At 40.3% G+C, this 12,036-nt stretch overlaps 1 long non-coding RNA gene across 2 annotated transcripts in view; it reads right to left on the minus strand.

The window, feature by feature from the left end:
* LOC121044116 (uncharacterized) overlaps positions 1-12,036 on the minus strand; it is a 144,171-nt gene that overhangs the window by 55,607 nt on the left and 76,528 nt on the right. Inside the window, exon 4 of one of the 2 annotated variants that reach the window (XR_005797137.1) lies at positions 466-580. The exons of the other annotated variant lie outside the window; for it this stretch is intronic. This is a non-coding gene — a long non-coding RNA (uncharacterized LOC121044116). Of the gene's footprint in view, positions 1-465; positions 581-12,036 lie in introns of those variants that run through there. 2 annotated transcript variants of the gene reach the window in all.

Raw genomic sequence — 12,036 nt, forward strand, 5'->3', positions numbered from 1 at the left:
TTCCTTCCTTCCTTCCTTCCTTCCTTCCTTCCTTCCTTCCTTCCTTCCTTCCTTTCTTCCTTCCTTCCTTTTCTTTCTCTTTCTTTTTTGCCAAAAAGAACTTCTTTTGTCCCCTAACGTATAAAACTATGAGAATTGAACAGCTCTGGTTGAAGCCTATACTTTCTTATGAATTTACTGCTTGTTGACTCCAAATCTATCCTTTATTGTCCTGTGACAACTGAACTAGACCCTTTGTTTCAATTTTGCACCTAGAGTGACATTTGGATTTCTCAGTAGTGAGACTGCAGGAGGAAGGGGACTCTCTTCCTGGTTCTGCAATACTTCTAGCTTTTTCCTCTTACTTGCTTTCCATGGAAGCCAGTGGCATGTCTGGGGGAGATGCAGTGATGCTTACTTCGGTCAAATTCCTGCCACATGTTTGTGGACATCCCATTGAATTTCAAAATCATATGGGTACCTTGCCAGGCTGTGTCCCAGGCACTCCAGCTGTTGACTTCCCACAATGGGCGCACCGGCCTCCTGGAGGAGCCTTTCCTGCTTGACTTGTCCAGCTACAATTCCTTGGCCTCCAGCACACCTGCAACAGAGAAGGGTGTTCCTTCCATGCCAGTCCAAGCTGTGGTTCCTTGTTCACCAGCCTTGGGCCAGCAACAGTGGACCAGTTCTGGCCCAGAACAACAGGCAACTTCATCATCTTTTGAGTTTTAACTACATCTTCTCCAAGAATGTCTAAATCCCAACTTTGATGAGGGCTTCCCACTTCCAAGTTTATTTTTCCCTTGGGTACTCTTCCTTGAATCTAGGTTATTTAAAATTCTCTTCAACCCCTTGTTACTAGATAATAATCCTTGATGTTAAATATTCCCTGTTTGAAGCATTATATTGTATCTATTCCCTGAGTGGACCTGGTCTAATGCAAAGCTGATGTGGAAGGAGAGACTGGAAGCTTGTCATTCACTACTCCTATATGCCTGTGGGAAAAATATGAGGGATTAATAGAGAGATACATTTTGAAAACCACTGGACTGAGTAATCTTTCAATCCTACCCTGACATTGTCAGGTCCATACTGATGGCAGGTAGAGTGAACTCAGGTTGACAAAGATTTCCTTATGCAGAGACTGATAGGATCCATCACCACCTCACCAGCAGTGTTCTGGAGCAGAAAGTCCATTCAACTTGAATGAGAAGGTTTGGGTTTACAACTTGGATCCATGGCTAAGTATAAGAGATATACTTAGTCAAAACATAGAATCGATGTGCGCCTTAGTGTCCTCATTTATAATTTGGGATGTGTAACTCTTCCCTGTGGATTTCATAGGATTGTTATAAAGATCATTATGATAGGATACATGGCATTTAATTGTATACCATGGTCATCAAATATCATAGTGGGTGTGATATCTCTTGCTTTTGTTATCACAATCTTTCTTATTTCTCATATTGAAAAATTGAGGCCCAGGAGGGATTTAAAATTTACCTAAGGTCACATCACTGACAGACTCCTCTTTGTGCTTGTCCAATGCAATATGCTTTCCTCATAACATGTTTTAATGACATATAGGAAAATCATCCCAGAATGATCTACCATATACACTATCATGGTTTGAATTAGTATCTGTAAGGAAATATCATTTGTAAATACATGGAAGTTTATTTTCTAAAATTTATTCAAATTTTATATTAAAGAGTTATTTGTGATTTTCAACAAAGATTTCCGATGTTCTCATTTTCACCAGAAGAGGCCACTATGATCCAACTTAATCAATTTATTATCACATTGATTAATTCCATTTGGTTTAGAAAATTGCCAGGCACTTTAAAAGGCAATGATTAGGAATATGTCTTGCTTTTCTTGCTGCCCCTCCTTTTTTATATTTTTTATTTTATTTTTAATTTTTATTATTTTTAGTGTCTTATTTATTTTTGAGAGAGAGAGAGAGAGAGAGAGAGAGAGAGAGACAGGGTATGAGTGGGGGAGGGGCAGAGAGAGAGGGAGACACAGAATCGGAAGCAGGCTCCAGGCTCTGAGCTGTGAGCACAGAGCCCGACTTGAGGCTCAAACCCATGAACCGTGAGATCATGACCTGAGCCGAAGTCAGCACGCTCAACCGACTGAACCACCCAGGCACCCCAGAAAAATTACTGTCTTAATATGAAACATTTCTTATAGGGTCTCTTTCTGTTTTGTTCTTAGGAGACTCTTCTTCTAAAAGAATGTTTTCTTTGAAAAAAGTTCAGGAGATGGAAGACAGAAAGAACATAAATGAAGACTATTAGAATTTCTGTACTATTCTAATCCTATATCTGAATTTAGAAGATACTTTTATTGCTAAACTTTATGTTCCCCACTGTACCCCCAAATGCAGAGGTTATAGGACCTTTCACATCCCAGGAAAAGTCACTGAAGTAAAACTTAAAATAGATAAGGCATATGGGTTTCTTTTCCTAGAGAGGAGAAAAGACCATTTGTGAATCCAAAGACATTTACAGGCAAATCTATTGTGAGCGATTTTACCGATGAAACTTAAAGATCTGAAAAATGATCTCTTCCGGACCTATGTTTTCAAATAAAGATCCTCCCTATAGCACACTATATATGCAAATATTTAAGGTAAGTACAATATAGAAAAAAAAGTCATATTTGCAGAAGAGATGAAAACCATGGATTGAAAGTTTTAAATACTCATCCTGCAGCTCTGAAATGAGAACTAGCATTTCTAGATCAGGGTGACATTAAACATTGTCCAAATCTGATCTGTAACGTTTGCCTCCCTTGAACACGTCACTCCTACGTGTGGGCACTTCTCTTCATGCGCGCCAGGCAGGATAGTATTCTGATAAGGGAGAGAAGTCTGAGAACTGTGTTTCTATGAGCCTCTCTCCCCACGCTCTGGAAACTGGTGCTTGCCAAGCTGCGTACGTGGTGCTAGGTTATAGATCTGAGAAGGTGTAGTCTTTGCCCTCCTAAATCCCCCGTACAACCATGAGGATGGACACACAAGTGGATGAAAACTACACACACAATAGGCATCAATACAAGATGCAAAGAAAACACAGAACAGACATCTCAGTATTTCCCGGGTGTCGGGGGAGCCTGCCTCATCACAAATTTCATTTGCTGATTATCTACACTGCACATTTTTCAAGAGACTGTGAGGATGCAAAACCAAGAAACATTGCAATTCTCCCTTTGATAAAGCGGTGTCTCAGTATGATAGAATGATTTAGACTGCATACATGTAATTATTTCTTTGCGACTACCTATGTATGCCTCCATATTCTTTTTGGAGCTTTACGCTGTGCTAAAATTTAATATTCCTTTTGAATAATTGTCAGTTCTACTAATAAACTAATTTGGTGGTTCTCTTGAGGCCAACAGAGTGATTGGTTTTGGGTCCGATTACTGTTGAAAAAGCACATTTACTCCAATAGATGGCACTGTGATATAAATTAGTAGAATTATGAAATTGAAAATTAAAAAAAAAAGTAATCCTGATCTTTTTTTTTCCCCTCAAGCAGACTTTATGAAGCATTAATCAATTCGGAGAAGGTAATAAAGTGCCTGGAAAATGAATCCCAATGTTATTTAAATTACGGCTGTTTACCGGTAAACAGAAGAAACTGATGGGCCACCTATTGGAGTCTACCAAAAGGCAAGCTGGTCAAAATAGATTTGACCCCTAATAATGTTTGGGGATATTTTTGATGCACAGAATACACTCTGGATTTGTTATTATTTGTAGGATGAATTCCATTATCATTTTCCCTTCGAGGAGTCAACTTTGACAATCCCCACGTTGAAATCAAATAGGTCTGCAGACACTTCTTTTGTAAACTTGAAAATCCTGCCAGCTCTTTGCCTGAGACGCGGGCCTCTTTAATGTCAGAAGGATGTTTGTCTGCCAGGGAGAGCTAACATTTATTTTTGTTCTAAATTAGAAAAACAATAGGACTGAACAGCCTGACATGACATTTAGCTGAACACCACCAGGGAGGTTCGCATTGGTGAGGATGAAGAAATAGGAAGAGAGATGAGCCCCCACAAGGAAGCCCGTGCTGCAGTCAGAAAGGCGATGTGTGAGGCGAGGCTGGTGGGATACCAGGGGGCTGTTTCCTGATCCTCAGAAACCTGGGATAACAGGAGTGTGGGCACAGTTTGCAGAGCGTCCACGGTCAGTCGGGCGTTTGGTTCTCGGCAACGTTTTGGGTCAGAGATGAGAAAGCAAAGGAGAATGAAGTGTTACCGTGTTCTGATGGAGATGCTGAGTGATGTAGAAGGTGGTCTTGCTTTAGGGCACAGGCGGCTTGCGAGAAGAGTGTTTGACCCAAGTGGTTTTTCACTGTGATGATCCGTCAGTGACCAAAAAGAGAAAATCTTCACCTTAAGAAGTCTGCTTTACGAAATTAGTCAGTCAGAGAAAGACCAAAATCATATGCCTTCACTCATCTGAGGACTTTAAGAGACAAAACAGATGAACGTAAGGGAAGCAAGAGTAGTATAAAAGCAGGGAGGGGGACCAAACAGAAGAGACTCATAAATATGAAGAACAAACAGAGGGTTACCGGAGGGGGGGTGGGGGGGGTGGGCTAAATGGGTCAAGGGCACTAAGGAATCTACCCCTGCAATCATTGTTGTATGATATGCTAACTTGGATGTTAATTGAAATAAATAAATAAATAAATAATTAAAAAGAAGCCTGCTCTCTTTGGGTTTACTATTTTGCGACGTGAGGTGACATAAGGGTTAGAAGTTATACTCTTGTAAATGAAGATCCACATCAAGACAGTGGGATACAGTGGGATAGAGTTAGTGGGACACATGGATTCTGCCATTTCATCTGTGGGCCTGCGTTTTCTCATTTATACAACAGTAGGGAAGAAAAGATTATTTCTAGAATCCCTATTAACACTAAAAAGCCTACTACTATCTCATTTTCCTGACGCTGAACGGTATAAATTCTGTTAAAATTTAATGGCCTCATTAACCACAAATGGTAAATTATATTTTAGAATGGAAAGCTGAATTATTCATTCATAAGTCTGAGAACGGAGAAGTAGGTTTTTAGGTTTTCCTGACATTGTCAGTGTTTTTGGAAGCAAGTTCGATAGACAGAAGAATTCAACTTCCTTTATAGAGTTTGGCTTTGTTTCCCTCCCTCCCTCCTTTCCTTCTTTCCTTCTTCCTCCAGATATTTATTGATCAACTACTGTGTGCTAGAGACTATATGGGGTACTTGGGATAAAGCAGTTGTAAGTCCAACCTTGACGCTTTCTTTTAGAGCTTACAGTCTGGTAGACAGTCAAGTTAACAGGACACAGTTAGGACACAGAAAGATGTGCTGAGAAGAGTGGGAATATGGACCGCCACATTAGGCTGCAACCTTCCAATTCGAAAGCAGAGTCCTCCTCTCTGTGCCCATCTATTTCCTTGCGTCTCACCTTATCCAGGTTCAAGGATGGTGCCTTCCCGTTCCTCAAGACTCTTGTGCCAAGGGAAAAGACCTCTAGATACTATCCTCACTAGTTTCCTAGGATTCCAGAACAAAATCTCACAAGCTGGGTGAGAAATTAATTTGAGAAATTAATTTGATCACAGTCATGGAGGCCAGAAATTCAAACTTAAGGTGTCAGTAGGGCCATGATCTCTCCAAAGGACCTAGGAAAGGATTCTTCTTTACCTCTTCTAGCTTTTGGTGGCTGCTGGCAATCTTTGGAGTTCCTTGGCTTGGGGCAGCATAGTTACAACCTTTGCCTCCCCCCCATCATGTGGTCTTCCCTCAATTCTCTCATGTTTCTTCAGATCTCTCTCTCTCTCTCTCTCAAATACACCAGTCACTGAATTCAAGGGCCACCCTACTCCTGCAGGACATCACCCAAAGTTGATCAAATCAGCCATGATTCAATTTCCAAATAAGGTCACATTCAGTTTCCAGATGGGCATGAATTTTTGGCAGGTACTATTTAACTCAGTACACGACTTAGCAGCCTAAGATAAAAGGAGATATGAAGGGAAACAGCAGAAGTAGAGACTGCATTTGTTAACACAACACAGATATTTTTAATGATGGTGCATATTATATGTGTTTATTAAGAGAAAATGGAACATGGTTTAGTGAAAACATATGTTTATGCATTTATAATGAATGGTGTTCCCATTTAAATGTTATAGTATACATTCCATTCACAGAGGCCTGGATTCCGGGCTGATCGCAGGGAGCTGAAATCCTGGAGTGTTCCTGAGTCTCATGGAGATCAGTAGCCTCATCCTCACTGCCCACCAAGCTAGAGTACCGTGTCCTTTTCATTCCCCTGCCCATCCTTCAGAGAAGACACTAATGAGTCGGTCAAAAGAGATAGTCCACAAGATGATGCAAAGTGCAAAGTCTGAGAAATATTAGAATAATTAGCCTCTGAATTATTGAGAATGTGAAGAATTCTTGACAATATAATGATTCCAGTAAATTTCCTTCCAATTTTCTTCAATTCAAAATCAATTTCAAATTTGCTTGTCTTGCCATTAAAGATGACATATTTAATACAAAGGAGTTTAAACAATGATAACACACAATCCTTTTATGGTAGATTTGTTGCTAAGCCCTCAAACCACAAATCAAACATCTTAAGACAAGATTTATGTTCTTTTCCATTTTTTCAGGCCTTGGAGAATTTTCATCAGGGGAGAATTGGGTTTACAAGTAAAACTAATGTTCTGAAGTGTTAGGCTTTTCCCCTTGATAGGTCAGACCCCAGTAGAGTGTGGATATGGTCTCCACTGCGTCCACTCTCCCTCCCTTCCTCCCTTCCTCCCTTCCTCCCTCCCTTCCTCCCTTCCTTCCTTTCCTTCCTTCCTTCCTTCCTTCCTTCCTTCCTTCCTTCCTTCCTTCCTTCCTTCCTTCTTTTTGCCCTCAGGGACTACAAATGGTTGCACAATGAGAGCTGAAAATCCTCTGGTGTGTGAATTTCTTTGTAATCCTGTCCTAAATGTCTCCAGGAGACAGAGTTCAAGCTTTGCCTTCAAGCTTTGCATCCAGAAAATGGTAACTATGTGAGGTGATATACATGCAATTAGCTGGATGGTGGTGGTCATTTCACAATGTATTCACGTATCAAAACATCAAGTTGTAGACTCTAAAATAGACAATTTTTATTTATCATTTACACTTCAACAAAGCTGAAGGAAGGAGAGAGCTAATTCTATGAGTTCAAGCGGAGTTTCTAGAATCATGTGCTCAGGTCCACAAATGGGCAGAAGTAGGAAGAGATTTTTAAAACAAATAGGCTTGTTCAAGGTCACTCAGGGGGTCTGGAGCATGCTTGAGAGTGCCACAGAGCTTTCTGCCAGCACCTGGGGGTCTGGAGCTTTGGGCGAATTGTGTGAACCTCACAGCTTGCCGATTCAGAAAGGCGCCTCCTGGGCACAGAAGCCCTGCACGAGGTTCCCTTCCTCTTGTGCACACAGTCTGAGCAACGCTGGATTCTGTCCTTCACCCCTCCCCTCAACTGGACAACTTCTGCAGCTATAACTCACACACCCAGAGGGGGCAGCCCTGGGTCTGTGTTTCAGGACAGACTTTTCTTCTTTACCCTTCACTCTCTTTAGTTTTGCTTACTAGTCCTCATTTGCTGTGATGCCCACTTCCCCGACAGACAAAAGAGATTTTAGAAGTTGGAGAAACAGGGGCAGGGGCGTCTGGGTGGCTCAGTCAGCTGGGTGTTCGACTCTGGCTCAGGTCATGATCTCACCATTCACGGGTTCGAGCCCCGTGTTGGATTCTGTGATGACAACTCGAAGCCTGGAGCCTGCTTCTGATTCTGTGTCTCCCTCCCTCTCTGTCCCTCCCCCAGTCGGGTTCTGTCTCTCTGTCTCTCTCTCTCAAAAATAAATAAACATTAAAACATTAAAAAAAAAGGAATTTGAAGAAATACCAGTTGCTTATCTTTACCAGTAATCACTGAGCACATGATTATTTAGCAACTGTCAAGTATCCAGAAGGTACTACGCACAAGGAGGCAGTGGAACCCAGGGCTTATTAGTGGAGACTGGCTGGACGTGGATTCTGACTGTGTCCACCCCTTCCATTCGTAAGACTTTAGAGAAGTTATGTGAAAAGTTATTATTCCTCCCCAGACAGACTGACTTTAGCAGCTAAAAATAGGATTATATGGATTAAAAGGACTAATACATGTAAAGATTTTTTTTAAGTAGAAAAAGTGTTTGGCACACCCAAAAATGTTAGAACTCAGCATTATATTTTTAATAAATGAAGTATAAATGCAATAAGACACTTAGGCACTCATCATAAAGAACGTATCATCTCATGGACCCTACTTTAAATATTTTGGAAATAATTATTGAGTAATTTCCAAGCATCAGCACCTGATTTTACTAATAACACAGAGAAAAAAGAATTAATGCGACAATGTTTGCCCCTAGTAATGATTTTTTCTTCATTCATGAATACACAGTTATAACCTTAAACCTAATTTTGGCAAGTCTGAGTTGAATATATTTGATGCTCAAGGTAAGAAAATGTTCATGGGTTTGTAGGTTAGTTTTTAATTCCACTAGAAATACTGTAGTATTTCATCTGTCTCCATTTGTGCGTGTGTGTGTGTGTGTGTGTGTGTGTGCATGAGAGAGAGAGAGAGAGAGAGAGAGAGAGAGAGAGAGAGAGGGAGGAGGGGGAGAGAATTCTGAAGGTCTTACTCAATATTTCTTATAATCCCACTTAAAATAAATGAGAGAGGCTTCTGGCTTCTTTCTCAGGGGGAAATGACTTTGAGCCTGCTGATAATCTCTGTGCTCAGCTCATTAATTTTATACCTAACAAGATCATAAACATTTTCCAGAACTCAATATGAGATGATATCAGGAAGAAGTTTCCAGTAAAACAAAAATCCAAACTCCTATGTCACTTAAGGTGTTTGGTTTTTCGTTTGTTTTTGGAAGTAAATAGTACGATCACATCTATAGATACCAAGTTTCTCCACATGAAGGATTCACCTGGAAACATGCATGCGTCTTGCAGAAGTTGCCAACTGAATGCCAGGATAACTACTGAGTATCCCCCAGGGTGGAAGTCATTGATGAGGCTCTCCGCTGACCATTATTATTCTGGAAAACCTTCTAAGGCCCTGGGTCTGGCTTTCATGCTTGTGGGCTCATGGAAACCTGACTGGTCAGTATGCCCAGTTCAGGCCTGTCTCTATGACAGCTTCACATGGACTAACCCAAGGGCACCGACCTATGGACCAGAATGCTAATTTCTTCATTTTCTCCATTTGCACTAAAAAGAAAACTGTCCAAGAATACCGGGAGGCTGACATGTCCACGACCTGAGTTGTCCCCAACGAATGGCAAATTATTCTGGAATGTTAAGTAATCAGAAGGTGACTTGGTGAATTTGAAATGAGAATAAGGGAAATCTTGTAGGGGAGATTCCCAGAAGTGGATTTACTGTGTCAAAAGGAATGAACTTGACCCAAAGCGCTACACGAAAGGATGTCTTTCCTATCCTCTACGAGCATTGAGCATCCTAATTTGTTTCTCTTAAAACTGCTTTGAAAACCACAATGATCTATCACTCCATGCTTATCATAATGGCGGAGCAACATGTGACAACAGCAAAGGCTGGCAAGGATGTGGGGAAACCGAATCCTCGTGCACTGCTGGTAGGAATGCAAAATGGTAGAGTCGATCTGGAAAGGCATTTGGCAGCCTCTTGTAAAACTAAACATGTAATTACCATATGACCTCACAATTGAATCCGTGGGCACTTATCCCAGAGAAATGTCACACTGCTCCTGAAATTACAGAAATGTATTGAGTTGCAGTGATGTTGCCAATAATCATTAATTGAAAAACTTGATTAGAAAACTGAATAACATCTTCATAAAGAAAAACAAAAACGGGTGCAACAAATGTATAGAAAATTGTCTGAGGGAATGTGTACCAAGATACTAAGTTGTTATTGGGCAGGCTAATGGTAGGTGATTTCTTTTTGTCATTCTAAAATTTTTCTGAAGTACTCTATATTACTTAAATAATGCAAACTAATCATTTTTAAATTTTTTTAAATTTTATTTTAGAGAGAGGGAGTGGGGAAGAAGGGCAGAGGGACAGAGAGAGGGAGAATCTTAAGCAGGCTCAGGGGGGAGCCTGATGTGGGGCTCGATCCCACAACCCTGGAATCTTGACCTGAGCCAAAATCAAGAGTTCGTTGCTCACTCGACTGAGCCACCCAGGTGCCCCACAAACAATAATTTTTTACATATTTCAAAAGGAACGTTTTTGTTGTGTGAATATTTTAAAATCCTTCCTACTGTTATTTCAAAGCATCATTAGCATTTAATATCCAATAAGTGTCTGTTATCTTTTTTAAATCAAACTTTTTATTTTGAAATAATTGTATGGTCACACGCAATTATAAGAAATAATACTGGGAGGTTCTGTGTACCCTTTACACAGTTTCCTATAATGGTAACATCTTGCAAAATTGTAGCATAACATCACAGCCAGGATATTGCCATTGATACAGTCCACAGATCTCATTCAGATCTCCCCAGTTTTACTTCTGGTCCTGTGTGTGTATGTATGTATGTGTGCGTGTATTTAATTCTACATCATTTCACTACATAATGTAGATTCATGTGTCCATCACCACCAGGATTTCTTGTGTTGCCCTTTTATAACCACATTGACCCCTCTTCTGCCACGCCCAACAGTCCCTAACTCCTGGCAACCACTAATTTAATTTTCCATTTCTATAATTTCGTCATCCCAAGAATGTTATACAAATGGGATCACATAGTATTTGACCTTTTCAAAGTGGCTTTTATTAATCAGCACAATTCCCTAGAGACTCATAAAAGCTGTTGCATGTATCCAGCGCCCATTCATTTTTCACTGCTGAGTAATATTCCACTGTATGGATGTACTGCCCTTTGTTTATCTACTCATTCACTGAAGGACAGCTGGGTCATCTCTAGGCTTGAGCTGTTATGATAAAGCTATTATGGATGTCTGCGTACTAGGTTTTGTGTGACTATATATTTTTTTTAGCTAGTTATTGGCAACATCACTGCAAATCAATACATTTACCTCTATTGTGTAATTTTAGTAGGTGTTTGATATTGTATATGTACATTCATATTTCTATATATTGTGCATAGATACATTATATATATTGCGTTTATATACATTGTATATATTATATATATATATATAGTGTGTGTATATATATAGTGTACCTACATCCTACATATTGTATATACTTATTTACAGAGAAAGAACTGGTATGATGGAGGGAGTGTCTGTAATTAGACACAGCCTGGTCTCACATTCCAGTTTGGCTATTTACTGACTGTGTAATCCGAATATGTCACTCAGCATTTGGAGTCTCAATTTCCTTATCCAGAAACTAATTACAGCTGGTATATTTGTCATAAAGGTACATAGCATTTGGTACATAGTAGGTGCTCACTAAATCATGACTGCTGTTCCCGGAGGCCAGAACAACATTTCTTGGGTATGCATAGGGCAACACTTTTGTGTTGTGTTGCAAAGGCAAAGCATTTGATGCCCAGAGCAGCAGCCTTTGGCCCTCGCCAGGCTGGGTCATATTAGGAGATTACTGACAAACAAAGACCACCCTTATGAAATCGCAGTGCAATTCTGCTCATAACCCACGGCAACTTTTCTTCTTATTTTGGCAGCATGATTTAATGATTCTTTCTAGCACACGCCACATAAAGAGGCAAACAGTTTTCGTTAATTCTTAGGATTATGACTGAAGGTTGACCTCTTCCTTATGAAAGTTCAGTTCCAGACATTTGATAAGAATTTGTTCCGATTTGATTTCTCTGGCAGCTTCCACTGTGGTTCAGAACTTCATCACGTCTCCTGTAGAATGTTCCAGCAGCCTGCTAGCCCATGTCCACACTTTCCCCAGCTCAGCCTGGCCTCTGCAGCACAGCCAGCATGCACTTTCTAAAAACAAGGATTTTCTTATTTTTATTATGCAGCTTTTGA

The sequence above is a fragment of the Herpailurus yagouaroundi genome, unplaced genomic scaffold (assembly GCF_014898765.1).
Source record: "Herpailurus yagouaroundi ecotype Mexico unplaced genomic scaffold, PumYag 188, whole genome shotgun sequence".
In the NCBI taxonomy this organism is placed as follows: Eukaryota; Metazoa; Chordata; class Mammalia; order Carnivora; family Felidae; genus Herpailurus; species Herpailurus yagouaroundi.